Source organism: Balaenoptera physalus, assembly GCF_965194825.1.
Source record: "Balaenoptera physalus genome assembly, chromosome: 9".
NCBI lineage: Eukaryota > Metazoa > Chordata > Mammalia > Artiodactyla > Balaenopteridae > Balaenoptera > Balaenoptera physalus.
Window position 1 is genome coordinate 40,922,020 of NC_138888.1, and position 19,897 is coordinate 40,941,916.

General features: G+C 32.7%; 1 long non-coding RNA gene across 7 annotated transcripts in view; it reads left to right on the plus strand.

Moving 5' to 3' along the window:
- LOC309666933 overlaps positions 1–19,897 on the plus strand; it is a 331,741-nt gene that overhangs the window by 192,496 nt on the left and 119,348 nt on the right. For all 7 annotated transcript variants that reach the window (XR_014267364.1, XR_014267365.1, XR_014267366.1 and 4 more), the window contains one exon: positions 8,621–8,728. This is a non-coding gene — a long non-coding RNA (uncharacterized lncRNA). The remainder of the gene's footprint in view (positions 1–8,620; positions 8,729–19,897) is intronic.

The window sequence follows — 19,897 nt, forward strand, 5'->3', positions numbered from 1 at the left end:
AACTTTCAAAATGTTTTAAAATGTTGTTGTGGAATTTTAAACACTTCACCATCATTGTATGAAAATCTGAGCTGTTCCACATCTTCATCAGCATTTAGTATTTTCAGGGTTTTTTTTTTTAATTAATTTATTTATTTTTGGCTGTGTTGGGTCTTCATTCCTGTGCGAGGGCTTTTTCTAGTTGCGGCAAGTGGGGGCCACTCTTCATCGCGGTGCACAGGCCTCTCACTATCGCGGCCTCTCTTGTTGCGGGCCACAGGCTCCAGACGCGCAGGCTCAGTAGTTGTGGCTCACGGGCCTAGTTGCTCCGCGGCATGTGGGATCTTCCCAGACCAGGGCTCGAACCTGTGTTGCCTGCATTGGCAGGCAGATTCTCAACCACTGCACCACCAGGGAAGCCCTTTTTATTAAATTTAGCCATTCTAAAGAATACATATTGGTATATATTTGTATTTTTTTTCTCTGAAGACTGAAGAGTTGAACATATTTTCAAGTGCTTATTTGGTATTTGTATATATCTTATTTTGTAAGCAACAAATCCAAAATTTTGTTCTTGAAAAAATAATAAAATAAACTAGTGCTTCCCAAATATTTTTGGTTCTTGACACATCTAAAAAATTATGTCATAGTACAAAACTCAGGGTTTAACTAATAAGGCTGTTCAAGGTTCAAAGACAGATGTTTCATTGCTGCTGGCCCTTGCAGTCTCCAAGGTATGAGGGTATGAGGGCATCCATACCTTGGCAGACATATCTCTAACTCCTTTATTGCACACTATTCTGCTCCAACATTCCCATGGAATGTACTTAGAGTAGAAAATCCTCTGGTGAAATGATGAAGGATAAAAGAGAAAATATAAATAAATAATATTAAGAATGGGGTAACAGAGCAACTAGAGAAAGAAAAACAAACAAAACCCAAAGTTAGTAGAAGGAAAGAAATCATAAAGATTGGAGCAGAAATATATGAAATAGAGACTAAAAAAACAGTAGAAATGGTCAATGAAACTAAAAGCTGGTTCTTTGAAAAGATAAACAAAATTGATAAACATTTAGCCTGATTCATCAAGAAAAAAAAAGGAGAGGGGGCCCAAATCAATAAAATCAGAAATGAAAAAGGAGAAGTTACAACCAACACCACAGAAATACAAAAGATCATAAGACACTACTACAAGCAATTATATGCCAACAAAATGGGCAACCTAGAAGAAATGGAAATATTCTTAGAAAAGTACAATCTCCCAAGACTGAACCAGGAAGAAATAGAAAATAAGAACAGATCAATTACCAGTACTGAAATTGAATCAGTAATTTAAAAACTCCCAAAAGTCCAGGACCAGATGGTTCAGAGGTAAATCCTAAAAAATATTCAGAGAAGAGTTAACACCTATCTTTCTGAAACTATTCCAAAAAATTGCAGAGGAAGGAACACTTCCAAACTCATTCTATGAGGCCACCATCACCCTGATACCAAAACCAGACAAAAATATCACAAAAAAAGAAAATTACAGACCAATATCACTGATAAACATATATGCAAAAATCCTCAACAAAATACTAGCAAACAAACTCCAACAATACATTAAAAGGATCATACACCATGATCAAGTGGGGTTTATTCCAGGGATGCAAAGATTTTTCAGTATCTGTAAATCAATCAATGTGATAGAACACATTAACAAATTGAAAAATAAAAACCATATGATCATCTCAATAGATGCAGAAAAAGCTTTTGACGAAAGTCAAAACCCATTTATGATAAAAAACTCTTCAGAAAGTGAGCATAGAGGGAACATACCTCAACATAATAAAGGCCGTACATGAAAAACCCACAGCTAACAATATATTCAACAGTGAAAAGCTGAAAGCATTTCCTCTAAGATCAGGAACAAGACAAGGATGCCCACTCTTGCCACTTTTATTCAACATAGTTTTGGAAGTCCTAGTCACAGTAATCAGAGAAGAAAAAGAAATAAAAGGAACCGAATTGAAAAGGAAGTAGTAAAACTCTCTGTTTGCAGATGACATGATACTATACATAGAAAACCGTAAAGATGCTACCAGAAAACTACTAGAGCTCATCAATGAATTCGGTAAAGTTGCTGGATACAAAATCAATATAGAAAAATCAGTTGCATTTCTGTACACTAACAATGAAATATAAGAAAGAGAAATTAAGGAAACAATCCCATTTACCACCACATCAGAAGGAATAAAATACCTAGGAATAAACCTATCTAAGGAGGCAAAAGACCTGTACTCTGAAAACTATAAGATACTGATGAAAGAACTTGAAGATGACACAAACAGATGGAGAGATATATTGTGTTCTTGAATTGAAAGAATCAATATTGTTAAAATACCATACTACCCAAGGCAATCTACAGATTCAGTGCAATCCCTATCAAATTACCAATGACATTTTTCCTGGAATTAGAACAATTTTTAAAAAAATTTGTATGGAAACACAAAAGACCCCAAATAGCCAAAACAATCTTGAGAAAGAATGGAGCTGGAGGAATCATACTCCCTGACTTCAGACTCTGCTACAGAGCTACATTAATCAAAACAGTATGGTACTGGCACAAAAACAGACATTTAGATCAATGGAACAGGATAGAAAGTGCAGAAATAAACCTACACACTTATGGTCAATTAATCTATGGCAATGGAGGCAAGAATATACAATGGAGAAGAGACAGTCTCTTCAATAAGTGGTGCTGGGAAAACTGGACAGCTACATGTAAAAGAATGAAATTAATTAGAACATTCTCTAACACCATATACAAAAATAAACTCAAAATGGATTAAAGGCCTAAATTTAAGACTGGATACTCTAAAACTCCTAGAGGAAAACAGGCAGAACACTCTTTGACATAAATCACAGCAGTATCTTTTGGATCCATCTCCTAGAATAATGGAAATAAAAACAAAAACAAACAAATGGTACCTAATTAAACTTAAAAGCTTTGGCACAACAATGGAAACCATCAACAAAACAAGAAGACAACCTACAGAATGGGAGAAAATATTTGCAAACGATGTTACCAACAAGGGATTACTTTCCAAAATATACAGACAGCCCATACAGCTCAATATCAAAAAAAAACAACCTAATCAAAAAAAGGGACAGAAGACCTAAATAGACATTTCTCCAAAGAAGACATAGAGACAGCCAACAGGCACATGAAAAGATGCTCAATATCACTAATTATTAGAAAAATGCAAATCAAAACCACAATGAGGTGTCACCTCACACCGGTCAGAACGGCCATCATCAAAAAGTCTACAAACAATAAATGCTGGAGAGGTGCAGTAAAAAGGGAACCCTCCTACACTGTTGGTGGGAATGTACATTGGTACAACCACTAAGGGTAACAGTATGGAGGTTCCTTAAAAAACTAAAAACAGAACTATCATATGATCCAGCAACCCCACTCCTGGGCATATATCCAGAGAAAACCATGATTTGAAAAGATGCATGCACCCCAGTGTTCATTACATCACTATTTACAATAGCCAAGACATGGAAGCAACCTAAATGTCATTGACAGAGGAATGGATAAAGAAGTGATACATATATATAATGGAATATTACTCAGCAATAAAAAAGAATTTCATTTGCAGCAACATGGATGGATCTAGAGATTATCATACTAAGTGAAGTAAGTCAGACAAAGACAAATATCATGATGTCACCTATATGTGGTATCTAAAAAAAATGACACAAATGAACTTATTGACAAAGCAGAAATAGACTCACAGATATAGAAAACAAACTTATGGTTACCAAAGGGAATGGGGGGGGGAGTTAAATTAGGAATTTGGGATTAACATATACACACTACTACATATAAAATAGATAAACAACAAGGACCTACTGCATAGCACAGGGAAGTATATACAATATCTTGTAATAACCTGTAATGGAAACAAATCTGAAAAAGAACATATACACATAACTGAATCACTTTACTGTACACCTGAAACAAACAAAACATTGTAAATTAACTATACTTCAGGGAATTCCCTGGCGGTCCAGTGGTTAGGAGTCTGCGCTCTCACTGCTGAGAGCCCGGGTTCAATCCCTGGTAGGGGAACTAAGATCCTACAAGCTGTGTGGCACAGCCAAAACAAACAAACAAACAAAACAAAAAACCATACCTCAAGCAAAAAATGGTTAGAAAAAGAATAGGGTAATAAGTACATATAAAGCAGAGATTAAAAAGAATAACAAAATTCTATAACAAACTAGAAAAGTTAAAGGAAATTGTCATAATAATATAGATGTATAATTAAACAAAATTTTTATTGTCACTCTAACAATTCCAGAAGTTGAATCAGAAGAGAAAATCATTCCATAAGTAATCACAAGGTCCAGATGAAATTATAGTCAGTTCTATCAAACATTCAAGGTAAGGTTTATTTCACTCTTTTATACACATTTAAGAGGATAGGAGTGGAAATACTCTTCATAATCTGAGACGAACATAAAATTGATATAAAATCTGAACTTGGACAGAACAAAAAATAAAAAGGGAAGGCCAGTCAACACTCCCAAATGAAACCCCATACTAAGCCTCTAGAAAGTCAAGATCTGTCAATAATTTAACTACCTGTTAAGAATAAACTCAACACTCTCCAAAGAAATACAACAAAATGCAGAGTTTCTAAAACAGATCATCTGTTTTATAATATATAATTGTAGGATATGTTACCTTGTAAAAATATAAAATAATTCTAATTTTGATTAATCATGGGAGTTCCAATTTAGATTTAATTAGAAGATAGCATGAAGGCATGTAAATCACTTTTTTCCTCACAAAGCACTCAGCAGGAACCAGATATCCAAAAGAAACCTCCAAATAATCTGCATTTCTGAAATTATTCCAGATATTTCATCAACCTATAAAATTACAATTAATGTGTCATTTTCTCTGGTACATTTATATGCATATTTGAGTGAGTAATTTTGTATTAAGTGTAGACTTGCGGACAAATAAGAGGCTTCAGCCAACAATGCCTTAAATTTATTCAAGCTAAAATGATTGAAGAACTAAGGTTTTAAAAATGCTTCCTTCATTGCTTTGCACTTTTTGGATTTATTGCTATTCTTAATGTGATTCTTTAAGTTATGGAGAATTAGTGTATAGACTCTAGAATAATGCAAATGTTTTCCCTGATTCTCTAATTTATGTCAAGTGGCATATTACCTTGAACAAGGTAGTGTTGAAATTAAGTTAAATTGTATTACATTTCACAACCTGTAATAATGGCATAACTGAATCATAGTTATTATATTTAGTACATTTTACTTGCCTTAAAAAGAATTTGAGATCTACTGGCAATTATGTTACATTTAATACATCTTATTCTCAAGTTTGAGGAAAATTAAAAAATTATAAAAATACAAAATAACTAGAAAACATAATGCACAGGCTTTTACATTTTTTGGCCCTTTCTCTCCAAATAAAAAAAATTATTTATATTGCATTTTTTACATGATACACCAAGACAAAAGAAAAAATTTCCAAAAAGAAAAAGAAAATTATGATTAGTATTTTACGTATATAGTGAATATGGGCATATATTGTTACCTGTGTTCTCATAATTGTCAAATACAAATGACCTGTAATAAGTAACAGATGAAAGGAAAAAGCATATATTTATAACTAAGCAAAGTGAAAGATATAGGTTTACTACAGTGACAATGGAATTGTCTGTACAATAGTATTGGGTTGGCCAAAAAGTTTGTTTGGGTTTTTCCGTTAAGGAGTTAAGGAAAAACCCGAACGAACTTTTTGGCCAACCCAATAATATAATCAGTTAAGACACTTCAATCAAACATACTTTTAAAATAAACTGAACAGTGTCTTAAACTGATTTCAGCTCTTACTCTACTAACAGGAGTCACTGCTTTCAGCTTTATTAAGCCTCCCCTCATTAATGGTCAACTGGAGGAGAGTCTGTGTTACTTTCAGAAAGCATTATAAGTAAGTAAACTATGTGATGATTTAAGTACACTCTACAGACATTTATTTATTTTAGATTAATTTACTACTAGCAATGTAGAAATTCAGAATGTAAATTTCCTCTTGAAAATGTTTTAAGTTGGTTGCTCCACAATTATCCATTACGTGCTACACAAAGTGTTATAATACAATAATAAGGTTGATATAAATACATCTCTCACTTAAATGTAAGGGTCATGACACTTCCTAAATATATCTCAGCACCCCATCTCATATAATACCTTCATAAATATTTAGTTTCAAGTTAAAAACATAACAACCCCTTCCTTTTTTTTTTCTAAAGTCATCCTATATAGAACTCACTGCAGTAGCTGCCACACCACATGTTTCTATGCAGAGTGCAATGGCTCAAAAAAATATTTGAAAGCACAGCTGTTATTAGTGTCTTTGGAAGGTTTAATTTAGATCTGTTAATTTGACAACTTATAAACAGCTTCTGTTTTTCTGTAAACTAGGCCACCGTATTTAGCAACACAACAAATTTGCCCAGAATTATAAATCAGCAGTGCAAAACATTTATATTTTTATCTTCTTTCCTAACAGACAGACATACTAGTTTAAAGAATCATTGAGTGCTTCAGCAAAAGATCCTCAAGGATTTTCACTGATCCAATATAAACACAATACATTTTGTTTCATTTTATATTTTTAATCAAATGTAGTAAAGATTTTATCCAGCTATAGGGAGGGAATTTTTTTTATTGTATAGTGATTAAATAGTAGTACTATTAATAGTACTACTAAATAGTACTACTTAAAATTTGTTTTTTCAGGAATAGGGAAATATAATGAGTCTTAACACTATGATCGATTGTATTAATTTTAAAAATTTTGTAAAGGATTCATTCAGCCTTTTAAGGCCATCAGGTAAACAATTTCCACTCAAGGATTGTGCTAGGAGTTGCAAACAGTATAAAAATCTTATTTTCTTGAATAATAATTATGTTTCAGAAAGTAAAATAAATAAAATAAATAATAATATCCAATGATATAATTTGCTTATCTCATATTGTGTGCTAGTGCTATGTAAGTGGAAATAATTCTTGTTGTTAAGGAAGCCCCAGGATAGAAAGGAATAGAAGAAGTAAAAAAACAGCTAAAGTAAATATGAAACCTCTATAATTATTAGTATAAACACATCTATATAAACTGCTATGTGAGAGAAGCTATGGAGACACTGAAGAGCATAGACTAACAGAAACGTGAACTGAAAATTCAAACAAAATTAAACATCATAAGTCATTGGGGAAACACATTAAAACAATAATGAGATATCCATATACACCTATTAGAATGGCTGAAATTTAAAAGATTGACCATACCAAGTGTTGGTGGTAGTGCAGAGGAGCTGAACCTCTCACACACTGTTGGTGGGAATGTAAACTAGTACAACCACTTTAACAAATATACACTACCATATCATCTAGCCATTTCACTTCTTGGTTTCTACCCAAGGAAAAAGAAAACATTGTCCATGTAAAGACTTGTGCATGAGAGTTTGTAGCAGCTTCGTTTGTAATAGCCAAAAACTGGAGCAACCCAAATGTTCATCAACAGGTGAATGGATGAACAAATTGTGATGTAGTAACTCAATGGACTATTACTTAATAATAAAATGGAATGAACTATTGATACATGCAATAACATGGATTTCAAAATAGTTATACTGAGTGAAAGAAGCCAGACAGAAATTGGTATATACTATATGATTCCATTTATATAAAATTCTACAAAATGAAATGCATAACTTTTCTGTTGATAAATGATAAATGACCACAAATTTAGCATCTTAAAGCAGCATACATTTATTATCTCAGTTTCCGTGTGTCAGGAGTTCTAACATGGCTTAACTTGATCCTCTGTTTAAGGTATCACAAGATTGTAATCAAGGTATCAGTGAGGTCTAGTGGCTCATCTGAGGCTCAGGGTCCTCTTCCAAGCTCACTTGGTTGATGACCAAATTCATTTCCTTATAGGTGTGAGACTGAAATTCTTCTATTTGGCACTCTCAGTTCTTAGAGCTCTCATTCTCTACACCCCACCCCAAGTTTCTCATCATGTGGCCCTCTTAAAACATACCACGAAGCAGCTTACTTCTTCAAAGCTAGCAAAAGAGTCACTCTACTTTGCTAAGATGTATTGTCTTACATAACATAACATAATCAAGGCAGTGATTATCTCATCACCTTTTCCATATGCTGTTAGCTAGAAGCAAGTCACAGGTTCTGCTCACACATCAGGAGACAAGATTATAAAGGGGGTCACTCAAAGAATGTCATTTTAGTATCCTGCCCATCATGTCCATAGTGAGAGAGAAAGCAAATCAGTTGTCGCCTTGTGATGGGTAGTAAATGGAGAAGGTCAAAAAGGAGGCATTATAAAGTCACATGAGGAAACTTTTGGAGGCAATAAACATATTTGTTATCTTGATCATGGTGATGATTTCATAAGCTAATGTGCCAAATACATCAAATTTATATTATGTCAAACTTACCAAATTTAAGCATGTTGCTTATTGTATATCAGTTATATTTGCCAATTATATCCCAAATTGTTCACAAATAAATATGTGTGTTTTCTTGTTTTTAGAAAAAGAAAACAATAGATAAACCAGAAACTAATGAAAAAGCTTAAAGGATACAGGAGCGATGGGAATGGGGTAGAAGGCATTGAGATGACAGCAAGACTTCTCTGTGCGTAAGTTCCCATATGTTTTTTCTTTTACATTCTAACGATATTTTAAATATTAAAAAAAAATTAACTAAAACAAAACTATTTACAAACAGAAATAAATATGAATTAATTCAAATATCTTGTCAACCTGGTATTTTAACTGGTGCACTGTTTCATATTTCATATTATTTTATAGAACAAAAAAGTGCAAAAATATTTGAGCTTAAGTTAGTAGGTTAGTTTTTATTTGTACTACAGATGTAATTTCAAAATGCTTCTGTGTATTATAGGATGCGGCAGTGTGTAAAAATGTTGATATTTAAACATTTTTAAGTGTACAGTTCAGTGCATTAAGTACATTCACATTGTTGTGCAACCATCACCACCATCCATCTTCAGAACTTTCATCTTCCCAAACTGAGACTCCATACTCAATAAATAATAACTCCTTATTCTGCCCTACCACCAGCCTCTGGCAAACACCATTATACTGTCTGTCTCTATGAGTTTGACTACTCTAGGTACCTCATATAAATGGAATTATACAGTACCTGTCCTTTTGTGACCAGCTTGTTTAATTTAGCCTAATGACTTCAAGGTTCATCCTCATGTTGTAGAATGTGTCAGAATTTCCTTTTTTGTTAAGGCTGAATAATATCCATATTATATATATATGTGTGTGTGTGTGTGTGTATATATATTTCACATTTTTTAATCCATTCATTAATTGATGGATACTTGGGTTGTTTCCACATTTTGGCTATTGTGAGTAATGCTGCTGTGAACACAGGTGTTCAGGTCTCTGCTTTCAATTCATTTGAGTATTTCCCAGAAGTGGAATGGCTGCATCACATAGTAATCCTCTCTTTAATTTTTGAGGAACCACCACCCTGTTTTCCTCAGTGGCTGCACCATTTTACATTTCCACCAGCAACAGCACAACTGTTCCAATTTCTCAACATCCTTGTCAACACTTGTTATCTTTTTCTTTCTTCTTTCTTTCTCCCTTTCCTCTCCTCTCCTCTCCTCTCCTTTCCTTTCCTTTCTCTTTTTTTGACAGTAGCCACCCTAATGGGGTGTGAGGTGGTATCTCATTTCGGTTTTGATTTGCATTTCTCTATGATTAGTAATGTTTAGCTTCTTTTCATGTGCTTATTTGCCATTTGTATATCTTCTTTGGAGAAATGACTATTAATAATTTTGATGTTGTCCAGTTTATCTATCTTTGTTTTTGTTGCCTGTGCTTTTGGTGTCAAATCCAAGAAAGCATTGCCAAATCCAACGCTATGAAGCTTTTCCCCTATGTTTTCTTATGTGTTTAATTGTGGCATTGAATTTTTATTGCAGATATCATTATGAATCTGTGACTATGTGTGTGTGTTTCTTCCCACTGACTAATCATAAAAGAAATGACACCTTAGAGCAGTGTGTATTTATTTTTTTCATTTTTTAAAATTGAAATATAGTTGATTAACAATGTGTCAATTTCTGCTGTACAGCAAAGTGATTCAGTTATACATATATATACATTCTTTTTTTTATATTCTTTTCCATTATGGTTTATCATAGGATATTGAATATAGGTCTCCGTGGACATTTTAAAACTGATCCAAAGGTGCAGAAAAAGAGAGTGCAGACTAATTCAAGCCTGCCAGACCTGTTACTCCATTGGTGTGAGAGTTTGGGAAAGTTACTGAACCTCTTTGTGCCTCTGGGAATCTCTAAAATAGAGATGATAATAAAACTTACCCCAACAGATGTTGGCAGAGATATAAATGACATAATATATTAAAACACATAGAACACTGCCTAGCACATAGTGAGTCCTCAGTACATGTCCATTCATATTATTAGATTTACTAGTAATATTATTGCCAGATTGGGGTTTTATTGGTGGAGGATTTATGAGTACTGAGGCTTGAAAGTTAGTATTCTGAAATCAGCCTTTCATGCTATAAATATGGATGGCTACCAATATCACAATTACAGAAGAAAATATAACAGCATAGAATTGATTTTACATATAAGTCTATAAATAATTTGCAGTGTCTCATATAAGGTTGCCAACGAAAGTTTAAATCATTTCCAACCAGCCAGCTAAGTACTCCTCATTATCTTAAGACAAAATTTAAAAATACAAGTAGTGAAACCATTGCCATTGCCTTATCGGAGTCTGTCAAGTATATAAGACACTGTCAGCAACCTAAGAAACTACTTGGAGAAATAATCCTACTAGAGGCCTTGACGCCAAAGGGTAATTAAAGTTGGGCTCTGAGCCACATGTGAAAAGTCTGTTTCATCCTTCTAATTAATGACTGCATTACTACCTCATCCTGTTGTGGCATGGGACCCCAGCAGAATTAGCACCACTATAAATCGCATTAAGATAAGTTTCCATCATCGCCATAGCCAACACATAGTTAGTTTAACTTTACGAGGCAGTAAATACACACCATAATATTGTTGAGCATCAACATTGACATTTTGACTGTATAGCAAGGAAGCATTTCACAAAACAGGTATTTACAGCATGCTTGGAGGAGCTTCATTTCCAAAGATGTTGATAACTGAGGAAGCTTCATGCTGTATACCACCTATTTTTTCTGTTGCACAGATTCTAGGCAATTTAAATTTATGTTGCATAAAATTTCTCTATGCAAAATAAGCTTTTTTTATTATTGAAAAGTAAGATAGGTAATCTGGGATTTCTCTGAACATTTCATTTTTAGTGGTTCCGTTTGATTCAAAACCATTCATTTTAGCACAGAAAAAGGCTTCAGCATTATCTCTATGTATATAATTGAGGATTATATTTGTCAGAAGACATTTTTTATTGTCTTTTATTTGTTGTTTGGTTGGTTGATTTTTTGTTCCTTTCAAGCACATTGTATCCAACCAATTCATGCAAATCTGGAACGTATCTCTCTTTATCAATCTAGTTTGATTAAACTCTTAGTATTATTTTTGAATTTCAAGCTTAACTCACATTTAAGATTTGATGCTTTATTTGAAACTAAAACTTAGAATGGTATTCCATAACAGAAAAATTGCAATGTACAGTCAATTCATGCTTGTCTGGAAAATGTTAATTTGTTCCATCAGGATGGATATGTTAGAAAAAAAATTAAGCATTACTGAATACTCACTTGTTTATGTGCCATTTCATTCAGAAAAAACACTGGATGAATGCAGAAACCTTAACTTCGATGAGCCAAGTTTCATAGGGGTGCACAAAATGCACACACATGCACCTCAAATTAGGTACCTAATTTGAGATGCATATGTGATACCTCAATTCGCACCAGAAAGGTATATGTATGTGTGTGTGTGTGTTTTGTTTGTGTAAGATGGAAAAGATTAGAGCATGTATGAATGCTTATTGGAAGGACACAGTAAAGATTAAAAAGAAGTTGTAGAAAGAGAAGAAATATCAAATAGGGAGTAGAAATTCAGAAAGATGACAAGATATGGGATTCAGATGACACAGGAGGAATTAATCTTCCATTGGAGAAAGGTATTCTGTTCACTGTAATAGGAAAGGAGGATGGGTAGGATCCAAGATGACTTAACTTGGTGGGAAATGTGGTGGTGTAGCTTATTTTACATTTTCTACTATCTTTGTGGAATAGAAGTCAAATTTGTCTGTAAAAAATTCAGTGACAAAGGGGGGAGTCAGACTTTTGAAGAGAGTGGAACAGGTCTGAAACATTGAAAATGATGATTAGTGAGAGTGTATATACACATATATATATATATAAAATTATATAAGATTTAAAATGCCATAGATATGTATATATATAATTTTAAATGATGATAATATATATTTATAAAGAATTTTCCATGTCATTAAATATTATCTTCTGACATTATTTTTAAGGGCTGAATAAAATGCATTTTACTGAAACTTTATTAGTAATGTAAGTTGCCCGCCAAATTTTCCTGTTATAGACAGTTAAACATCTCTACCTTTACTCTACTTTGAAATAATCTTTTTTAGGATAAATTTCCAGAAGTGGAAATGCTGAATCAAATATAATGTTAAAATTTATATTTCTAAGAAAACATTATATGTGCTTATTTTTTTAAAGTATTCAGAAAGTATTTTAAGATAGTATTTTAGGGTTTATAATGAAAAACAGTAATTCATTGCCCCCCATACTCTCTACCTGAACTCACACTTTCCTAAGCTCTAAAGAGAGCTTCCATCCTTTTATTTTCTTCTCCATTCCTATATTATTTTATGCTTCTCTGTATTGATCTGTATTGACATTTCAATTTGAACATGACTTTTCACTTCTTAAACTAGAAAATAAGTATCTGGCTCTCTCACATACTGCCAGTTCACACATACTCGTATATATATATACAAACTTCTTAAATCAATATTTAGTGTTTGTGTTATTAATATAATAAAATATTGCTTTTAGTAACATATATTGTATAGTATGATTACATTTTCTTTATTATTCAACTTTTTGGTTTTTCTTATAGTTAATTTAATGACTTCAATGCCAATTTTCCCCTTGAACCTTAAAGTTTCTCAATATGGTCAAATATGTCAAGACATCTCAGTTTGCTCACCTCCTCCTTTTTCTTCTTTTTTCTTTCTTTTTGGAGGTTTTCCTTTCACCACCTTCCCACTCTGCTTTGTTCTGCAGTGGTTGATTTCTTCTCCTGCTTCACAACTAAAGACATGGGACTTAGCATTCAGTAGATTGCCTTTGTTTTTTTTCTCCAATTTGGGAAAAGAGGTCCCCTAGCTGCTTCCAGAGAAATGGTTCATGAGAAGAAACTATTTTGAGTCCTGACATATATGAAAAGTCTACCCTTAGACTTGATTGACAGTTCGTCTGGGTATTCTTCCTTACGATTGTCAAGATATTGCTTCATTAAAAAAAATAGAATTTGGTGTTGCCGTGGTGATATCAGACACCATTCTGATTACTAATACTTGTCATGTGACCTTTCTCTCCACTCTTTCTCTCTGGCAGGTTTTTGGATACTATTTTTACCTGGAATTTTTTTTTTTTTTTTTTTAATTTCATGGTCTTATCCTGAGTTGTGAATCTTTTTACATGTATTGGGCTAAGCAGCAGTAATTCCTTAAAATGTGGCCAATTGTTCCCTTAATTCCTAGGATTTTAAAATTTGGCGTATTGCATTATTTTTGAACAATTTCCTCCCTCAAGTTCCACAATGTCTCCTCATTCTGGAAATTATATATATATATATATTTTTTTTTTCTATCTCTATAGGTTCTGCTTTTCATGAGATTTTTCAACTTTATCTTTCAAATCTTTGAGTACAACTTTTATTTTATCCTCTTGAATTTTCCTTTTTCTGCTGTGAATGCATTTTCTCTTATCTTTTATTTTTCTCCTTACATTCTCTGAATTTCCTCCAAATTTCTTCCTCTCTTTGTTGCTGTTGTTTTGATTGTTTTTGATTACTATCTTTAAAATTAGAGGTTTCCCTCAAGTATCTAGTTATTTTTAGTTGTCTGTCATATTTGAGTCCAAGGCACTATAACATGACTGGGTTTTGTTGACTGAAGGTATCTCAACATGGAGACTGTCTTATTCAATTGATGCAAATTTGGAGGCAGAGTCTGATTCCTGATATTCAATTATTGAGTAGATTCTACTTGTATCATTTTGTTCTGGGTTTTTTATTGTCCCATAGATTTTTTCTTCTGTTTTTATTGTATATATTATTTTTGGCTAATTGAGTACTTTTTAGCATTTAATTTCCCTATCAGCTTTTTAACATATACCTATTTGCATTCCTTTTACTGGCTGCTCTAGGGATTAAAATATACTTTCATAACTTTCCATAGTTCTAATTTAGAGTTAATTTTGTACCATTTCACATAAAATTTAAGAATATTATGACTAGTTTTATATAGTCCTTAAACATCTTTTAGGCTAAAGTGTTACATCTATAAACCTCACAATATAAAGTTATATATTTTTCTTAAATTCAAAGGTTTTTTTAAAGAAATTGAGATAATAATACTTTATGTTTCCACATACATTTACCACTTCTGGCATTTTCCATTCCTTCCTAAGAATCTGAGTTTTCATTTGGTCTTATTTTATCCTGAAAAATTTCTTTTGACATTTTTTATGATACAGCTCTGCTGGCAACAAATTCTACTGGGCTTTGTTTATATGAAGATATCTTGCCCTCATTTTTGAAGGATGCCTTCACTGAATATAGAATTCAATATTGACAGTTCGTTTTTGTTTTAAATTCAGCACTTTTAGGTCATCATTCCATAGCAGTCTGAAGTTCTTCATATCATTTTTTTCACTTAATGTAACATATTTTTGGGGCTGCTTTCAAGCTTTTCACTTTATCTTTGTTTTTTAGGGGTTTCAGTATGATGTGCCTCAGTATGGCTTTCTTTATATTTATACCTTCTTGGTGCTTGTGTGTTAATCATATTTTAATTTTCTGTCACCAACTTTGGAAATTATCTGCTATTGTTCTTTTAAATATTTTTTTCTGCCTCACTTTCTCTTTTATCATCTCCTAGAGCTCTGGTTATGCGTAAGTTAAAATATTTAGTATTTTTAATAAGCTACCAAGACTGTTTATTTATTCTGCATTTTTCTCCTTTTTTGCATTTTAAAATTTCTATTGATTTCTTATCAAGGAACCCGACTCTTTCTTCTATTTCCAATGTTCTGTTTAACCCATTCAGTATTTTTTATATATTACATATATTTTTATCCATACTAGAATTCCAATTTGGTCCTTTTTGTATTTTCTCACTCTCCTCTGAGATTCCCTATCTATTCATTTGTTGTGTGTGTGTTTTCCTTTATGTTCCTGTGCATGCTTACAATAACATCTTTAAAACCTCTCTAATAATTCAAAAATCTTGTCTTAGTCATCTCTAAGTCTCCATAAATTGCTCTTTTTCCCTTGACTGAAGTCATATTTCCTCTTTTCTTTAATTGTCTATTTTGCTTTGGATTTTATCCTGGACATTATGAATTATACATACAAAGATTCTGTATTCTCTTGTGTTTCTCTAAATATTGTTGTGACTTAAAATTTTTATTTATTTAGCATTTAAGTTAGTTGAAGTCAAACTTCAAACTCTCTTCATTTTGGCACCAGCTGAAACTTCTCTTAGCTCTTCTAGCCTTAGTGGGATGCTTTGAGTTCACCTCATTAACATATAATTCAGGAATTTGCTATACTTTTGTTCAGAACTTATATCCAGTATATGAGGTTCTCTCTTTGTGGCTCTCTCTTTTATGGATGTCCCAATTCCCAGCTTCTGAATTGTCCTGAAACTCTGTCCTCTGATTCCTCAACCAATAACTTAACAGTATTCTCCCTGAGTTTTGGCTGTCCCCATAAGATACTGACTGGGGAGTATCCCCTTCCAAAAAGCCATAAAAGTGGAAAATTCATTCTGTTCCATTTCTTTCAGTTATCAATTTCCCTGTACTTTCTTTCTGATTTTGTTCATGTTCCAGTACTTTCACATACTTGATTTTTCTTAATTTTATCCAGAGTTACATTTATTGTCTAAAGGAGGGTTGACATAATATGAACTACTTCACCATTATCAGGAGTGGAACTTTCACATTTCTATGTATGGCATCATATCTATCCAGTAGTTCAATCTCCAAACCTAAAAACTGTGTTTTAGTTCTTCCTTTGGGTCATGAACACCATCTCATATAATCTATAAGAAAGTTATATCATCTCTGTCTCCAAAATATGTGTCAACTTTGATGACATTATTTTTCTGTTATCTCTCCAGTCCAAACTACCATCATCTCTTCTTTTGACTGACACAACAGCTTCTTAATTGGTTTCATTGATTCCGCAGTACAGTTTGGTCATGTCTATTTGCCATAATGATCTTTTAAAAATCAGAATTATATCAATTTGCCATTGACATTTGAATAAAACTCGATCTCTATATCATACCTTTCAAGTCTTTATAGAATCAGCCTCTGCCCATGTCTTTGATCTAGTCTTCTCTTTTCATCCTTCATTATACTCTATTGGCATATTTTTCTGTTCCTCACATTTAGCCAACTTATACCTGCCAAGGATCTTTGTTTTTTCTCTACTCTACCAGGAACACTCTTCCACCAGATACTTACATAGCTGTCTATCATTATTCTTGTCTTTGATTTCAGGGAAGACCTGAGCACCTTGGTGAAGTAATTTTCCCTCTCCTATTTCCCTGTTTTATTTTCTTCAAAGCAGGAATAATTTTCTGTCTTTATTTATTCACTTGTTTGTTTTTGTAGATATGTTTATATATATATATATGTTACTTATCTTTTTCACAACTGTATCACCAACACATTGAACACGGCTTTGACACATGATAGGTACTTAATAGAGATTTGTTTAATTAATTATTGGCCGCCAAACTGGTGTTAGGGTAATTCATAATTCTCATGATTTTATTTAAATTGCAATTATCTTGGCATTTCTCCTTGAGAAAATCATGAGGGAATAAATTCTATAGGGAAAATAAATTAAGAAAAAATTCAAAAACACATCAATCCTTTTCCAAGTAGAAAAAAAATTAGGTGTGATATAATTGCCTTACCTAGTTTCTAGTCCTAAAGCAAATCATCAATTTTAATAAATTGATGATTTTATTTGTTCTTCATAGAGACTAGTGTGTTCCCAAGGTTGGTCTAAAATGCATTAAAATTCATTGCAAGTAATTTACAGTGAATGTGATAACATAAAAGTATTTAAATTTCTTCCTTGGTGATTTGGTAGTGATACACACATGAACACATACACACATATTTAAACAATACAAAAAAAAAGTCAATTACATTTGTTGTGCTACTCCATTGGCATTACTTCTTCTTGAGAATATTTCCTTCATATCATTTTCATGTTATGAGTGGTAGAGAAACTTACTTTGCCTGGTTTTTAAATTTTCAAGTGTTGTTTTTGTGTACTTTAGAGAGGAACTCAGTTTAATGGCAGTTTGACAGCTTTTCTCCTGGTGATAAAATGAAATTCATCAAATGTACATTAGCGCTTTTACACTCTGAAACATTCAGTAAGCTACAGGGAATTCTGCTTGAATACTGTATGATTTATCAAAACTACTGCATGTACAGCCAGATTGTTCATACTAAAACTCCAATCTACCTGGATGACGTTGTATTTCTTCTTTTTTATTTCTATTTTTCCAAAATGGTTTATAACACCTCCGAAATGAGGTTTTTGTCTCATGAGTATTTGGTGTTTATATTCTGACCTGTGCGGATGCCAAAGGGACGGAAGGCAGGATCTTCAAACTCATAATTCAGGTAGTTCAATTCCATATAATAGTACTTCAGCTCCCTAGTAATTTCTCTTAGACTTCTTAGACATACACAGTCATTACCCAGCGAGATAGAGGTAAAGAAAAGCTATCCAATTATATCTGGTGATTTGCATTTGGCAATGTTACTAGGGGATTGTATAAACTTACTTTATAATTTACAAATAACCTGCTTTGTTCACGTAAGCCCTCCACTTCTAGCATAATTATGCCATTCACATTTCAATAATAAAAAGAGAAAGTGAGAACTGGATAAGATAGGAACATTTTTGTCATTAGATACTCTTAAAATCACTTTTTAACACTGTAGTTTCTGTGAAATTTTTTGTGAACCAAGTATTATTGATGTGACGTGACAACAGTGTGTGGCATTTTACAAGGTGTATTTATAATTTACCTTTCTAATAAACACAGTCTTTGAAAGAGAGATGGAAGGTCTATAAGTTTTGAAGATTTCCTCCATTTATACTGTCATCTTAGTATTTTCTTTTCCCATTATGCTGACAGAATCACCATATTAACACTATAGTCTGCATTATGATGACAAAATTATGGCATTATAGCAGTAGACCATACAGAAAATGTTTCTATTAGTAAAAATATTTATTTACAAATTGGATTCCTTTACTACCTATGTATAAAGAATCTATTACATTAAAACAGTGCAAAGTACTTTAAATCTAATGTTCTTTACTGGTGTTTAACTGAGTGATTGTTTCCACCACAGGAGTAATGATAATGTTCCTTTATTATTTATAACTTTATAGTGTCTCTTATTTGTGCACAGTTTTAAGATGATACATCAATTGCCACACCATCCAAAAGACATGTTGTTCTATTTTTTCTCACCAATATCTCTTACTCCCCTCCAGTGAAATATTTAGCAACACCAGAATACAATAATCTTGGATTCTATTGCATTGTGGTCCTTAGAGAACATATTGAAAGCATCTGATTAAAAAAAAAAAAATGATCCAGAGAGAGACAGTTTGAGCATTCCAATTTGCAAGTGAATAAAAAATGTCTCTTCTTTTTCAAAAAGATAATCCATATTCATATAAACTGTGGGCTGTACAGTTAGGGTGCAACAATGTCTAAAGATCTGGATATACCACCTAGAGTGAAGACAGGTCAAGAGAGATTCTTCTTTCCTGAGTTAATGGCAGCTCACTTCATTCAGTTATCTACGTCTACAACTGCACTGCAAATGTTATGTGTAGATGTTTGGGGTTGACAGAGTTTCAGAGAAAAATAAATTTGAAAACATTTCACAGTTCCATTAGGTACTTGTGCTGGAAATTTCACTCTTACTCTGTTCAGCCAGTGTTCAGCTCATGTCCTGGTAGATCGCCCATGATCTGGACACAGGTAAAACCACAACAAGGTAACTAATAATCACTCTTGATTTTTTTTTCAAATTATTGGTAGAGCGGTGTTCAATTAATAATGAATATATCATTTAATATTTTGGATTTTCAAGTAAAAATTCACAGAATTGGAGAAAACTGTTACTTAGGAGTAAATGTGATTTGGGAAAACAAGGTTTTATTGTAATGCAGTATCTTTATGGTCAAAACTGAGTAATAAAATAATTTTTATTAAAATATTCTTAATTTTCTAAAGATACAATGAACATTCAAAAGACATTGCACAAATTATAATTACCTTTACTAATAATGACATTTGTGTGCTCTAGCAGTTTCAAAATGCAGTTGTTGTGGTCTATATTGCTCCTACGTTATTCTATCTACTTCCAGGACCTCTTATTAGAAAGAGGATTTACCTTATTCTGAGAACAATGGATGGGCAGAAATAGGATACTGCTGATTCTAACCTAGTTTTGTGATTGCATTTACCACAAATAT